Here is a 12,785-nt window from a genome sequence, read left to right as displayed (position 1 = left end):
ATATACTCCCCCCCGACATCCACACACACACACACACACACACACACACACACACACACACACACACACCATGCCCCCCCATACCTCCACCCCCCACTACACTCACACCCCCATCCCCCACTACACTCACCCCAACTCTTACCCCCACACTCATACCATAACCCCCATACACACACTCACACATGCACCGACCCCCTACCCTTACCCCTCTACCCTTACTCCCCCACATCCACACATCCCCCACAACCAAATCCCCTCACCCCACACCTCGTACCTTCAAACCACCCCCATATCCACATCCACACACCCATATACCCCTATCCACATACATCCCCCACTCCCCTACACTCCCCATACCCCTCCTACACCCACACACACTTATCTACCCACCCACACACGCACACAACCACCCTCACCCCCCCACCACGTTTGGGAGAGGTCTATGGTAGTCCTGGCAGAGAGACGGGGGTGGGGGGGCAGAGGGAGGGAAGCAGGCGGGGAGCGGGAGAGACAGGCAGGGAGGGCAGCAGAAGGCACTGGAAGCAGAGAGGGAGAAAAGCTGAGAAAGAACAGAGAGAGAAGGCAGAGTAGGCCCCCCAGAGGGACCCTAGTTGCAGCCCCATTTCAAGGGCATTTGTCAGGTGAGACCCTCAAGTGCCTCTTTCCCATGCTCAGAAGGCAGATGAGGCCTCAGACTCAGGACCTCAAACATAGTCCCCAGGCCTGGCTGTGTGGCCCTTTCCCCAGATCAGCCACTAACGTGCCCAGCAAACCAACTTCCTACTAACTCTGGCAGAGACCAGAAAGAGAGACACACACATACGCACAGATGAGGCAGTCCAACCTTGATGCCCAGACCTTACAGGAACGTGTTCAGAAAAGAAAATTACAGGGTGACCTCTCTCGTGAACATGAGTCTAAGAGTCTTAAACCAAACATTAGCAGGTCAGACCCACCACTGGCAGGGTGAACACATCACGATCACACTGGGTTTATCCCCTGAATGGAGAGTCAGTTAAACAATTGGAAATTCAATCAGTGTAGCTCATTGTGTTAACAGAATAAAGGAGAAAAATCACCTCAATAGAATCTGAGAGGACACTTGCAGTCTCTATGTATTTGCACCTCTGTGTCTGTTTCCATGAGCATATCTATAGCTGTATTTAGTGGCCGGAATATATAAAGAACTTGATTGATACAAATCAATATGAAAAAGGCGAATGACAAGCATATAAAAAGCTGCTCAACTTCATGAATCATCATGGAAACACAAATTAAAACCACATCGAGACACCATTACATAGAAAACAGAGTGGCTAACTAACACGAGAAAGAAAGACGGATCCCCCAAGTACTGGTGAAGAGTGGCCAACTGAAACTTCTCCCACTGGTGTGGGGGGTAAATTGGTACAACCACTTTCAAAAACTGGCAAATGTCTACTAAAGCCAAATGCATGCCTGCCCTAAAACCCAGGAATCCCATTGCCAAGTGTACGCCCCAAAGAAACGTGTGCAAATGTTCACAAGACTGTTCACAACAGCACTGTTCATAATTGCCCAAACCTGAAAACCACCCGAACACCCAGCAGCAGGGGCTGGATCGGTGGGGCTCATTCCCGCGACGGGCAGCTAGACGGGTAATGAGATGAATAGCAGCCCCCTGAGCCGGCAGGGGATCTCGCACACACCGTGTTGGTGAGAGAGGGAGACATATAAGCATGCGTACTGTGTAACTCCATTTAAGCAGAGAGCGATCTCTGGTATAGAAGTCAGGATAGTGGTTGTCTAGGCAGGGGGTTGGTGACAGAAAGGGGCGGGAGGGGACCTCTGCGGAGTGGGCAATGTTCTCTTCTTGATCTGGGTGTCGATCACATGGGTGGGCTCCATTTGTGACAATTCATGGAGCTGGATACATGGTATCATGCTTTCTTTATGCATATTATACTTTAATAAAATGTTTCCTTTTAAAAGCTGATATGCCCAAGAGAAGCCTCCACAGGAACCGCGGAGAACGGGGTCTGGGGCCCAGCTGAGGGTGCCCACCGTGGGTTTGCCTTCACGCATTGGGAAGCCCACCCCAAAAGGGGACAGAGGTCACCTCACTTCCACGAGGCGGCCATGGTCATGGAATGTCAGTCACAGAGGACCTCAGAGGGTGCCATGTCTCCAAACCCTCACCCTTCAGAGGAGGAAACAGAGTCTGACTGCGGGGGCGGGGGGGCGCTTGTCCAAGGTTGCCTGACAGGCCCGGCCCAGTGCTCATTCTGGGAGCCCATTACCACGCGCCTGGTGGCTCTGCCTGGGGACAGCGGTGGTTTTCCTCCCTATTCTGCAGCCTCCACCCGTCCTTGCCGAGGGGTCCTGTGCACAGTCTGGGGTCCAGCTGACCTGCCCACCTGCAGGTCATTCTTGGCCTGTCAGAGCCACATTAGTGCCTGCAGGGCAGGGGAAAGGGCCGGTGGCCGCCCGCGGAGCACCTGGGCCCGAGACGTGCTCCCGCAGAGACCCTCAGAGGCTCAGAGGAAAAGGTCACCAGAACCCTGAGGAGGGAGTGGGCTCTTGATGAACAACTGTGAGCATGAAGGGGGTGAGTGGGGAATAAAGTTTGGAGGCCCTGCCACCTTCAGGACTGGGTAGGGAGGGACTCACCACCCCCCAAACCCGAGCAGAGTCCTGGGTCCACCCCCAGAGGATATCCTGTTCAGGCGGGTCGGGTGCCGGCCCAGGACTCTGCATTCTCCCCGTGCCCAAGGTGATTCTCAGGCAGGTGGGCTGTGTTCTCAACTGCAATCCCCTGTTTCCTCACCCCCGACCCCTGATCTGTGTACTCCTCAGCCCTGAAGCCCTGTGAGGCGTAGACAGGGCCAGCTTCCCTTGCTCTTATGTGCTCACTGCTGCCCTGCCCTCGGGCTGGAGGAGAGGAGAGTGAGCCAGGGGGCACTGGACCCCATAGCTGAGGGGCAGGAACTGTGGCCTTGACCCCTGTCTACCGTTAGCCCGTGCTGTGGCTGCACACGGGTCCTGCAGCCCCCAGGAAGCAGACTGCCAGAGGGACCCCGTCCTCCACTTTCTCCAAGTCCTCATCCAGGGGGCGGCTTCGGGCAGGCTTGTGGAATCTCTCCCCACCCCTGCTTCTCGGGGTTACATATGTACAAGCAGAAAGGACAGGAGACTCCCCTGGCAGGACCAGCATCACCATCTTCCCCAGCTCTCTGGCTGCGGAGGACTTGGAGTGAAACGCAATTAGAGTCTCTTACCGCCGGCTTCTGGGGACGGTGACATCATTATCTGACGGCAGTTCACCTTGACACGCAGAGCACAGGCAGGGAGTGGAATGATTCCCCAGCCCCGGAGAGGAGGGACCCATGGACAGCCTCTGAGTGTGCTGAGTGGAGGTAGGAGTAGCAGAAGGAAGGAGGAGCAGGAGGGCTAGGCAGGGTCTCGGGGCTGACGCGGGGCCAAGGAGAGAGGGGCGGGGAAGGACAACCTGGTACCAACGAATGACCTTAGGAGGTGACCTGGTGCGGGTCCTGTCCTCCCAGGGGTGGCCAGCTGGGTTTTACTTAGTCATTTTCTGAAAGGCAGTTTGTAGTAGTTTGGGGAAGGATGGCAAATATCTCCAAATAGTGTTCACTGGCCTGGCCTGATGGCAGGCCGTGGGAGAGCCCTATGGGGTCCTGGACTTGGAAGCCTGGCTGTGGTGACGAGCAAAGGAGGTGCATGCATGGAGGGGGCTCTGTAGAAACGTGGCTGTGGGGGGAAGGCGGGGGTGGGGGCAGCTGGTCGGCAACGCAGGGCTCCTGCGGTCGGGGAAGGTGGCCGTGGGGCCAGGCTCACGGGGCTGGCTGGACCACGTTCATGTGCCAACTTGGATGCTCATTGGTGGTGTGACCTGAGGCTCCAGGTCTGTTCTTTAAGTGAGATCCGCACAATATACAATTAAACATTTTAAAGTGAACAACTCAGTGGCATTTAGTGGATTCACAGTGCCATGCAACCACCACCTCCCCCCAGGTCCAAACATTTTCTTTGCCCTGGATAAGACCCTGTGTCCATTTGCACTCGTTCCCCCCCCCGCCCCCAACTCCCCCAGCCCCTGGCAACCACTAATGTGCTTTCTGTCTCTACAGATCGTCCTAATCTGGAGATTTGGTATGAATGACATCATCCAGTGTGTGGTCTTTTGTGGCTGGCTTCTTTCATCTAACACTCTGCTAGATGCTAGATGCCATGCTGTAGCAGGCGTCCACGCTCCACTCCTTTTTAAGGGCACAGTAATATTCCATCGCGTGGCTAGACCTCACTTGGTTTATCTGTTCCTTGGCCGATGGACATGGGGGTTGTTTCCATCTTTGGGCTATTGTGAGCAGCGCTGCTACGAACACGTGTGCCCACGTATTTGAGTCCCTGTTTTCCGGGTGGGTCTCCACCTAGGAATGGAATCCTGAGTCATGTGGTAATTTTGTGACTGGCTGTCTAAGGAACCATGAAACTGTTTTTCCGTGGTGGCTGAAACATTTTGCATTTCCATCAGCAGTGTGGGAGGGCTCTGATTTCTCCCCAGCGCACCACTCGCGAGGTCCTTTAACAAAACAAAACTATAGCCATCCTAGTGGGTGTGACGTGGTATCTTCTTGGGGTTTGGATTTGCATTCCCTTGTGCCTAATGATGCTGAGCATTTCTTCATGTCCTGTTTTGGTCATCTGCCTATTTTCTCTGCAGAAATGTCTATTTGAGTCCTTTGCTCATTTTCTGAGGAGCTTCTGAAGCAGAGTTGTGTGCCTCTTGAAGCCTTAGTTTGCTTATCTGTAGAATGGGGACCATGATCGTGCCTCCTGCGCATGAGGAGGAGCTGGCCTGGTTTCCCGAGACTGTTCTGTTTTCAGCAGTCCCCTGCAGCCCCTCAGGCGTGGGCAGCCTGGGGATGGGCTGAGGTGGGGCGTGGAAAGCATGTGGCAGAGCGTCTGCTCAGTAAATATCAGCTGTTATCACTTTTAATCATTTTTAGTGCATACTACAGTAGAGCAGTCTGAAATGTAAAAATCCAAAGGCAGAAGTTAAAGTCACCCCATGAAAAGTTTCAGGCGGTTTAAACATTTTTTTGATGTTAGAACCTTGGGCATTGTTAGTATATGGAGGAGAAGGGAGCAGTAAAAATCCCAAGAATTTAATTAGTAATATGTATCGAGCCATCATCACATACCAGCTGTAGAAGGAGGAGCTGAGGGCCTGGGAAAAAGAGAACACTGATGGGGGAGGCCCCTTTGGAGGCAGCAGAGACGAAAGGGCTGGGATCATGGTGATGTGGGTGACGAAGAAGTGTCCAAGGAAGGAAGATGGGCTTGGGGGTCCTGCCTCTCCTTGTGGCATCTCTGTTTCTGGAGAACCTCAGGCATAGCCTTGGCCCATGGCACAGGCCACACGTGGAGTCTCCTGGGACCCCTCTAATCTTGCTGTCTCTCCTTTCAGGGGTCAGGCTGGGCCTACCACCTGAGATTCCCAGTAGGCGCTAGAGTCCCTTCTACTCAATCATCCACTCAACACTTCCCAGGCGCCCCGATGGGTTAGAGCCTGTGCTGAAAGGGGACATGGGACCCTCGTGAGCGGCTCAGGAGCAAACAGAGCCTGGAGGCGGGGTCCAGCTGTCAGTTCTGGGAAGGCCCCGGTGCCCCCGGGAGCACCCTGGGATGTGGTCCTTCCTGGTGTGAGAGGCCACGTTCTGGAATGCAGAGCAGATGCATAGCAAGTAACGACAGTTCCTGGATCCCTGTTCCAGCCTGCTGAGGCCTGCTGCTAGCATTTCCAACTCAGGGGGTGGGTGGGATGGGCCACCTCTGGCTTGCCTGGCCAGGGATCAGGACAGCTCATAGAACGTGGAGAAGCAACCTTGGGTACAATCTCCTAGGACGCAGTGTCCAGGTCTGCTTGGTGTCCTCCATGTCCAAAGACAGAGGCAGAGGGATGTGAAGAAATAAGGGGCCTGGCTCCAGGTAGTGGGTCTGCCACTTACCAGCTGTGTGACCTTGAACAGGTCATTATTTCTCCAGTGATAGGATTGGACTGGATCCTCTGTAAGTGACACGTTCCCAAGGGTCCTCAGGAAGAAGGTGACGGTCTGTCTTCTAAAACCTGTGGGTGAGCAACTCCCACGCAGAGCTACTTCTGCATCAGGCACTGCCAGCAAGCCACTAAGAAGCCCTGTTGAATTAATCTGTGTTCTAGAGTCTCTTAGCATGTATTTACTAAATACCTTTAATGGACCTGGAACTCTCCGGCAACCCTGCTCTCTGAGGGTACAGATGGCTCCTGCCCGCCTGGAGCTCAGTTTCTACCAGAGTAGACTTTTTCTTTTTTTTTTTTTTCTTTCTTTAATTTTTTTTTTAAAGATTTTATTTATTTATTTGACAGAGAGACACAGTGAGAGAGAGAGCACAAGCAGGGGGAGCGGGAGAGGGAGAAGCAGGCTTCCTGCTGGGCAGGGAGCCCGATACGGGGCTCAATCCCAGGACCCTGGGATCATGACCCGAGCCGAAGGCAGACGCTAAACGACTGAGCCACCCAGGCACCCCAGAGTAGACTTTTTCTGTGTCTTTCCAGACTGCAGGGCCTTGGTCAATGAGCAGAAGTCATAGGGGGATAGGTTTGGGTTGATACTAGGAAGAACTTTTTTTTTTTTTTTTTTGAAGTAGGCTCCATGCCCAATGTGGGGCTTGAACTCCCGGCCTTGAGATCGTGACTGAAATCAAGAGTTGGACACTTAATCGACTGAGCCATCCAGGTGCCCGCTAGTAAGGACTTTCTAATCATCCAAGGGACATCAGAATGGAGCAGGCTACCTTGAGGATAGTGAGCAGCCTGTCCCTGGAGTTGTTCGGAAAGCGATGGAAGTCATAGAAGACGTGGTGGACAGACTCTAAGCCAATTCCCACGATCCCACCTGCTGGTGCTCACAGCCTTATGTGTAGGCAGGGCCTGTGGCTTGCTTCTTCTAATGGACAGAATATAGCAAAGTGATGGGATGTCATTTCCATGGTTGTGTTACGTAAGATTGTGACATCTGTCTTATGTCTAACCAGGAGACTTTCTCTCTTGCTGGTGTTGGGCAAATGGCTGTGTTGGGGTGGCCCACATGGCAAGGAGCTGAAGGCAAGCCCTGGTCAGCTACCAGCTAGGGACTGAAGGTCATCTCTGGAAAACAGCTAGCAGGAAGCTGAGGCCCTCAGTCCAACAGGCCACAAACAACTCAATTCTGCCAACAACCCCAGGAGTTTTGAAGCAGACCCTTCCCCAGTTGAGCCTCAGATAAGCCTGCAGCCCTGACCTCACTGGCTGCTTTTGCGTGAGATGGAAACCTAGGACCCAGCCAAGCCACGCTGGACTCTTGACCCACAGAGATGGGGCATAGTAAACGCATGCTGTCTTATGCTGCGAGGTTGTGGTGATATTGTTATATAGCAGTAGGTAAGCAACTCAGGCTGTTGTAAAGGAGAGGCCAGCCTGGCTCTACTGGAGGGCCCTTTCTAACCTGGAGACTCTGTAGCCATGCCCTACTCATCTCCATCTCTTGCGTTATGCTCAGTTCAGTTTCTTGCACCGATTAGGGACCCAGTGCACATTTGTTAGGTGACACGTTGTCTTAGTACTGGCTTCTGCATCAGAGAAGCTGGAGGCCTGGCCCATGAGGAGGAAGTGCCCGAGCAACACTGGTGGAAGGCATGGGCCTGGATTCTGCGGCCACTCCAGCTGCCCCTCTTGCAGTGTGACCTTGGGCCCGGCTGGCCGGGCTTCGGGCACCTTATTGACGAAACATCAGATCTACCCACTCATGGTTTATGCAGGTCAGATGAGCTTATGTGACAGCCTGTTAAGAGGCTCACTGAGGTAAGGAGTTAGTATTTGTTATGAAATATCACAAGCATTCCTGCTGGGTGACTCACGAGGCTTGGGGACTTGGAGAGTTTCCCTTCCAAATAAGGCTCAGACGGAGCTTCTTGTTTGAGTCTGGAGCCTCCGGAAGCTGGTCTGAAGACCTCGCCCATCCTACCTGCGCCTCCTCCTCTCTCATTAGAGAACCCACCTGAAGAGATGGGTCTCTGTGGGAACTGGTGGATGGCCTCCTGCCGTCTATGAGGGCCTCCCCTCGGCTCTGAGCAGGTGGAAGGGTATCTTGACCTCGCCTTCATGAGCGCAAGTGGCGAGCACAGGCTGGTTCGCGGGTAAAGAGAAAGACAGGAAGATGGAGAGAACAGTAATCAGGAGGCACAAGCCAATCTTTTTTTTATTTTAAAGATTTTATTTATTTATTAGAAAGAGAGAGAGAGTGCACAAGTGGTGGTGGGGGTGCAGAGGGAGAGGGAGAAGCAGGCTTTCCGCGGAGCAGGGAGCCCGACGTGGGGCTCCAACACAGGACCCCGAGATCATGACCTGAGCTGAAGGTAGACGCTTAGCCGACCGAGCCACCCAGGTGCCCTACAAACCAATCTTCTTGCCAGAACTTCTCACATTTATTCACCACCCTTTGTAGCAAGTCACTGTTAAAATAAAAACTTCAGTTTCATTTTCTGTGGCAAATCTGCCTTAAAATCTGCCAGTGCTCTTTTCTGTTCCTGAGTTGAAGTCCTCATGGCTTTTCAGAGGCTTCGGGCAAGAGCCAGCAGGGCTCAGGGAGCCATCAGGTGCTTGCCCTGGTGGCTGGGGGGGCAGTGAGGGAGACAGATCCCTCTGCTGGCCTTTTCTGGGTCAGTCGGGGAGAGAAGCATCCGGTACCTGCGGACCCATTGCCAATGACAGCCTAGAGGGCCAGGCTGGAGGTCCAGGCGGTGTGGACTCCATGGGAGATGGTGTTGTGATTCAGTAGGGTGTCTGCTGCCGGAGGGGGGAGCGATGTGTGGGGGCCACATGTGCGGACCCTCGCCCAATCCGACCCCTCATTTTACAGGAAAGGGACTGAGACACGGGCTCTGGAACTCGGTTCGTCCAGCTATGCCCCTCCCAGCCCTGTGCCCTTGAGCATGTTACTTTGTGCCTCCTTGGCTCTGTTCCCTTAGCAGCTTGGCAAATAAGCACCACATCCATGTGTGTGCTTGTATATACACATCATGTACACGGTACGTGTATATTATACATAACACATAATACAAACATGCATAACTATGTAAGTATATATTTTACATATGTGAGCTATGATTTTCTGTTGCTTTCATTACATTTTTAAGTTTATGATCTTCTTAATCTGGTTTTTAAAAATTTTGTTTATTTAAATAATCTCTGCACCCAACTTGGGTCTCAAACTCACAACTTAAGAGATTAAGAGTTGCATGCCCTTCTGACTGAGCCAGCCAGGCACCCCTTTTTCTCTACTTTTAATATGTCGAGTGCCTAGTAGAATTTGGAGACACAGCAATGGGCAGAAGAACCAGAGGCCTTGTGCTCGGGGCTCCAACATGCCAGTCAGGGAGGCAGATGAAGAAGTAGACAGATATATGTGTCACCGTATGGTGATGAGTGCCACCAAGCAAAGTCAAACAGAGGGGAGAGACTAGAGAATGATGGGAGTTGTTCTTTTAGATCAGCCCTGGGCCAAATCTGGCTCATTGTCACCTGTATTTATAAATAAAGTTTTATTGGAACACAGCTATGCTATTTTCCTTACGTGCTGTCTATGACTGCTTTTGAGTTGAATAGTTGGCACCGAGACTGTCTGTCTTGCAAAGCTGGGACTACCTACTTTCTGGCCCTTTATAAAAAAAGTTTGCTGGCCCCCGTGGGGATGATGTAGTTGGGGAAGGCCTGTATGTGTGTGTGTGGGTGTGTGTTCATGTGTATGTGGTGTGGTACGTGTGTGTGTCTGTGGTATGGTGTATGTGTGTCTATGTATGTGGTGTGTGTTTCTGTGTGTATAGGTGTGTGTTCATGTGTGTGTGGTGTGCGTGTGTATGTGGTGTGTGTGGTGTGCGTGTGTATGTGGTGTGTGTGTGTGTGTGTGTGGTACAGTGTGTGGGTGCATGTGTGTCAGGGACAGGGGGAGACCGGGGAATGGTGGGAAGCTAGTGCAATAACCTAGTGATCTTGGGCCACGGTGACAGGTTGAAGAAGATAAGAAGCAGCCTACTCTGGATAAATCTAGAAGGCACGAGTGCCAGGATTTGCTGATTCCCTGGAGAATTTGCTGAATGAATGGATGATCGAATGAATGAGGTGACTTTGCAGGGGTGCTGGTAAGCCAGGTCCAGCCTCCTGGACCCCTGTCCCCCCCCCCGAGGGACCAGGCAGGTGCTGACCGTGGGCACTCCGGGCGTCCTTGGTCCCCTGATGCCCAGCGGCCACCTCTCTGGCCTCCCGTCCACCTGGCCCAGGCTCCCTCCTGAGCAGCAGTCACTGTGGGGTCCACCGGGGGAGCCAAGAAAGAGCTGCCTTGTCCTGCCCGCTCCACGCCCCAGCCTTGGCCCTGAGACCGGACTTGCAGGGAGAGGAGCTGGAGCTGCGTCCCAAAGGGCTCTCGGGAAGGCTTTTACCACCTCTAATGACCGCCGCTACCGGTGCCGCCTGCTACTGGTGCCACCCAAAGTCCTGCGCTCGCACGCATCCGTTAGTACCCACGGAGGGCTCTGAGGGTGCAGAGCCTGACCCAGCGCCAGGGAGACTGATGCATGATAAAAGAAGAGGGGGCCCACACTCACATATGGCCCCCTCCTCACATGTGGCACGGGGGCTGCAGGCCATGAGGACCAGCCTGGTGGGCAGGCTTTCTCTGGATGGGGAGCGAACCCTCTGGGGGCCCCTGCTTTGCTCTGCATTCAGGTGGTTCCCGTGGAGCCCCTGGGGGGGTGCTGGGGGAAGGGAAAGACAATGGATCCCACCCCAAATACCCCAGCTTCCAGGCTCAGGATTGAGCAGAGCAGGGTGCCAGGGGCCAGGTACCCCCCCTTGCCCGGCGCTGCTTCTCCCATGCTTCCGTCAGCAAAGCTCTGCACGTGTCCATGGGCTTGAGTCGGCGAGCGTTTGGAGGGACACCTGTTGCCTTGCGGGGCCCCGTGGCTCTTGGGGAAGCTTCAGCCCCGGGTCCACCTGCCCACCTGGGTCAAAACCGGGTCTGTTAGATTCCAAACTGTCATGTTCTGAGTGTGGTCCAGTCTGCCCTCTGGGGAGTGGGGCAATTAGAGAGTCATTGTTTGATTTGGCCTCGAGACAAATGGGGGGAAGTTAAAATGTGGCCGCTCTTGGGGAGGAGTCAGATCCCCTTCTCTGGTAGAGGCTGTGGGGATTTTTCACTTGTTTTTTTTTTTTTTTTTTTTTTTTTAAGAAACAGCTTTATGGAGATACAATTCACATATCATATATGATGGGCTGAATTATATCTCCCCCAAGATTCGTATGTGGAAGCCCCAGCCTCTTAGGACCTCGGACTGTGACTGTATCTGGTGACAGGGCCTCGAGGAGGTGACTGAGCTAAAACAGAGCTCGTGGGCGGGGGGGGGGGGGGAGGGGAGGGTGCCCTCCTGCCGTCTCACTGGTGTCCTTACAGGAGGTGAATCTGGGAGACGTGAGGGGTGTTCATGCTCACAGGAAGGACCCTGAGAAGACGCGGCGAGAAGGTGGCGCCTGCACACCAGGGTCAGAGGCCTTGGGAGAGAACCACCCCGCCCACGCCGGGACCTTGGACTTGTAGACTCCAGGAGCGAGAGAGAGTAAATGTCTGGCTGGGCCCCCTGTCCACGGTACTTTGTGCGGCAGCCCCAGCAAACGAACACCCTGTGCGATCTACCCACTGGAATCGCACAAATCAGCGAATCATGGTGTATTCGCACATTCCTGCAATCATTAGCACGGTCGACTTTGGAGCATTTTCATTGCCCCAGAAAGAAGGCTTGTACCTGTTGGCTGTCCCCACCCTCGCCCCCCAGCCCCTGGCTGCCAGCCATCAGCTTTCTGCTCTGTGGATGCGCCCGTTTTGGACGCTTCACATAAACGGAATCACACGGCCTGTGTCCTCATGTGTCTGGCCCCTTCCTCAGCGCCGTGTTCTCCGGCTCATCTGTGTGGTCCTCCGTCACTTCTTCGTTCTCTTCCATGGCCCGAGGAGTGGTCCCGCAGGGAGAGACCTCGGCTTCCTCGGTTCCGTAGACGGACGTTTGTGTTGTCTGCTGCACTGCCGTCGGGTAACGTGCTGCTGTGAACGTTTGCGGACAGGATTTTGTTCGAACACACTGTTTTCGCTTCTCTTGGACGTACGCGGCGGGATGCAGCTGTGGAGTGATGCACGAACTCTGTGTTCAGTCCCGCGAGGGGCTGTGTGAGGCGGGCTGCTCCGTCCCGCAGTCCACAGCAGCGTGCCGGGGTCCTGGGCCTCACCCCCGCCAACGCCCGCCCTTGGCCTCTGCTTCTGTCGCCATCGGAACGTTTCTGTAGACGGAGGCTGTAGAGAAAGCTGAGCCCCCACCCCCACACTGACTCTGAGGCCAGAGAGCTCCCCATGACACCCACTTTTTGGGTATAACTGGGAGCAGTGGCCTTCCCGTCTCCTCCATGGTCCTGCTGGGAGCATCCAGTTCTCTGTGACACCCGCTCAGATGTCTGCACACCACAGGCCTGGCCCCGGACGGGACTCGGCCCCCTATGCCACCTGGGCCCCAAATGTCACTCAGCGACTGCAGAAGAAGTGGGGTGGGGGGTGTCTGGAGCAGGACCGGAGGTGGCTGGCCGGAGAGAGGGGCGGGGGACATGGGGACAGACACTCCTTTCCCTCCTTTCTAGGGCCAGCCGCTCCCAGAAAAAATACCCTCAG

The sequence above is a fragment of the Zalophus californianus genome, chromosome 16 (assembly GCF_009762305.2).
Source record: "Zalophus californianus isolate mZalCal1 chromosome 16, mZalCal1.pri.v2, whole genome shotgun sequence".
NCBI lineage: Eukaryota > Metazoa > Chordata > Mammalia > Carnivora > Otariidae > Zalophus > Zalophus californianus.
The sequence above is the reverse complement of the archived record's forward strand: the minus strand, read 5'-3'. Positions refer to the sequence as shown.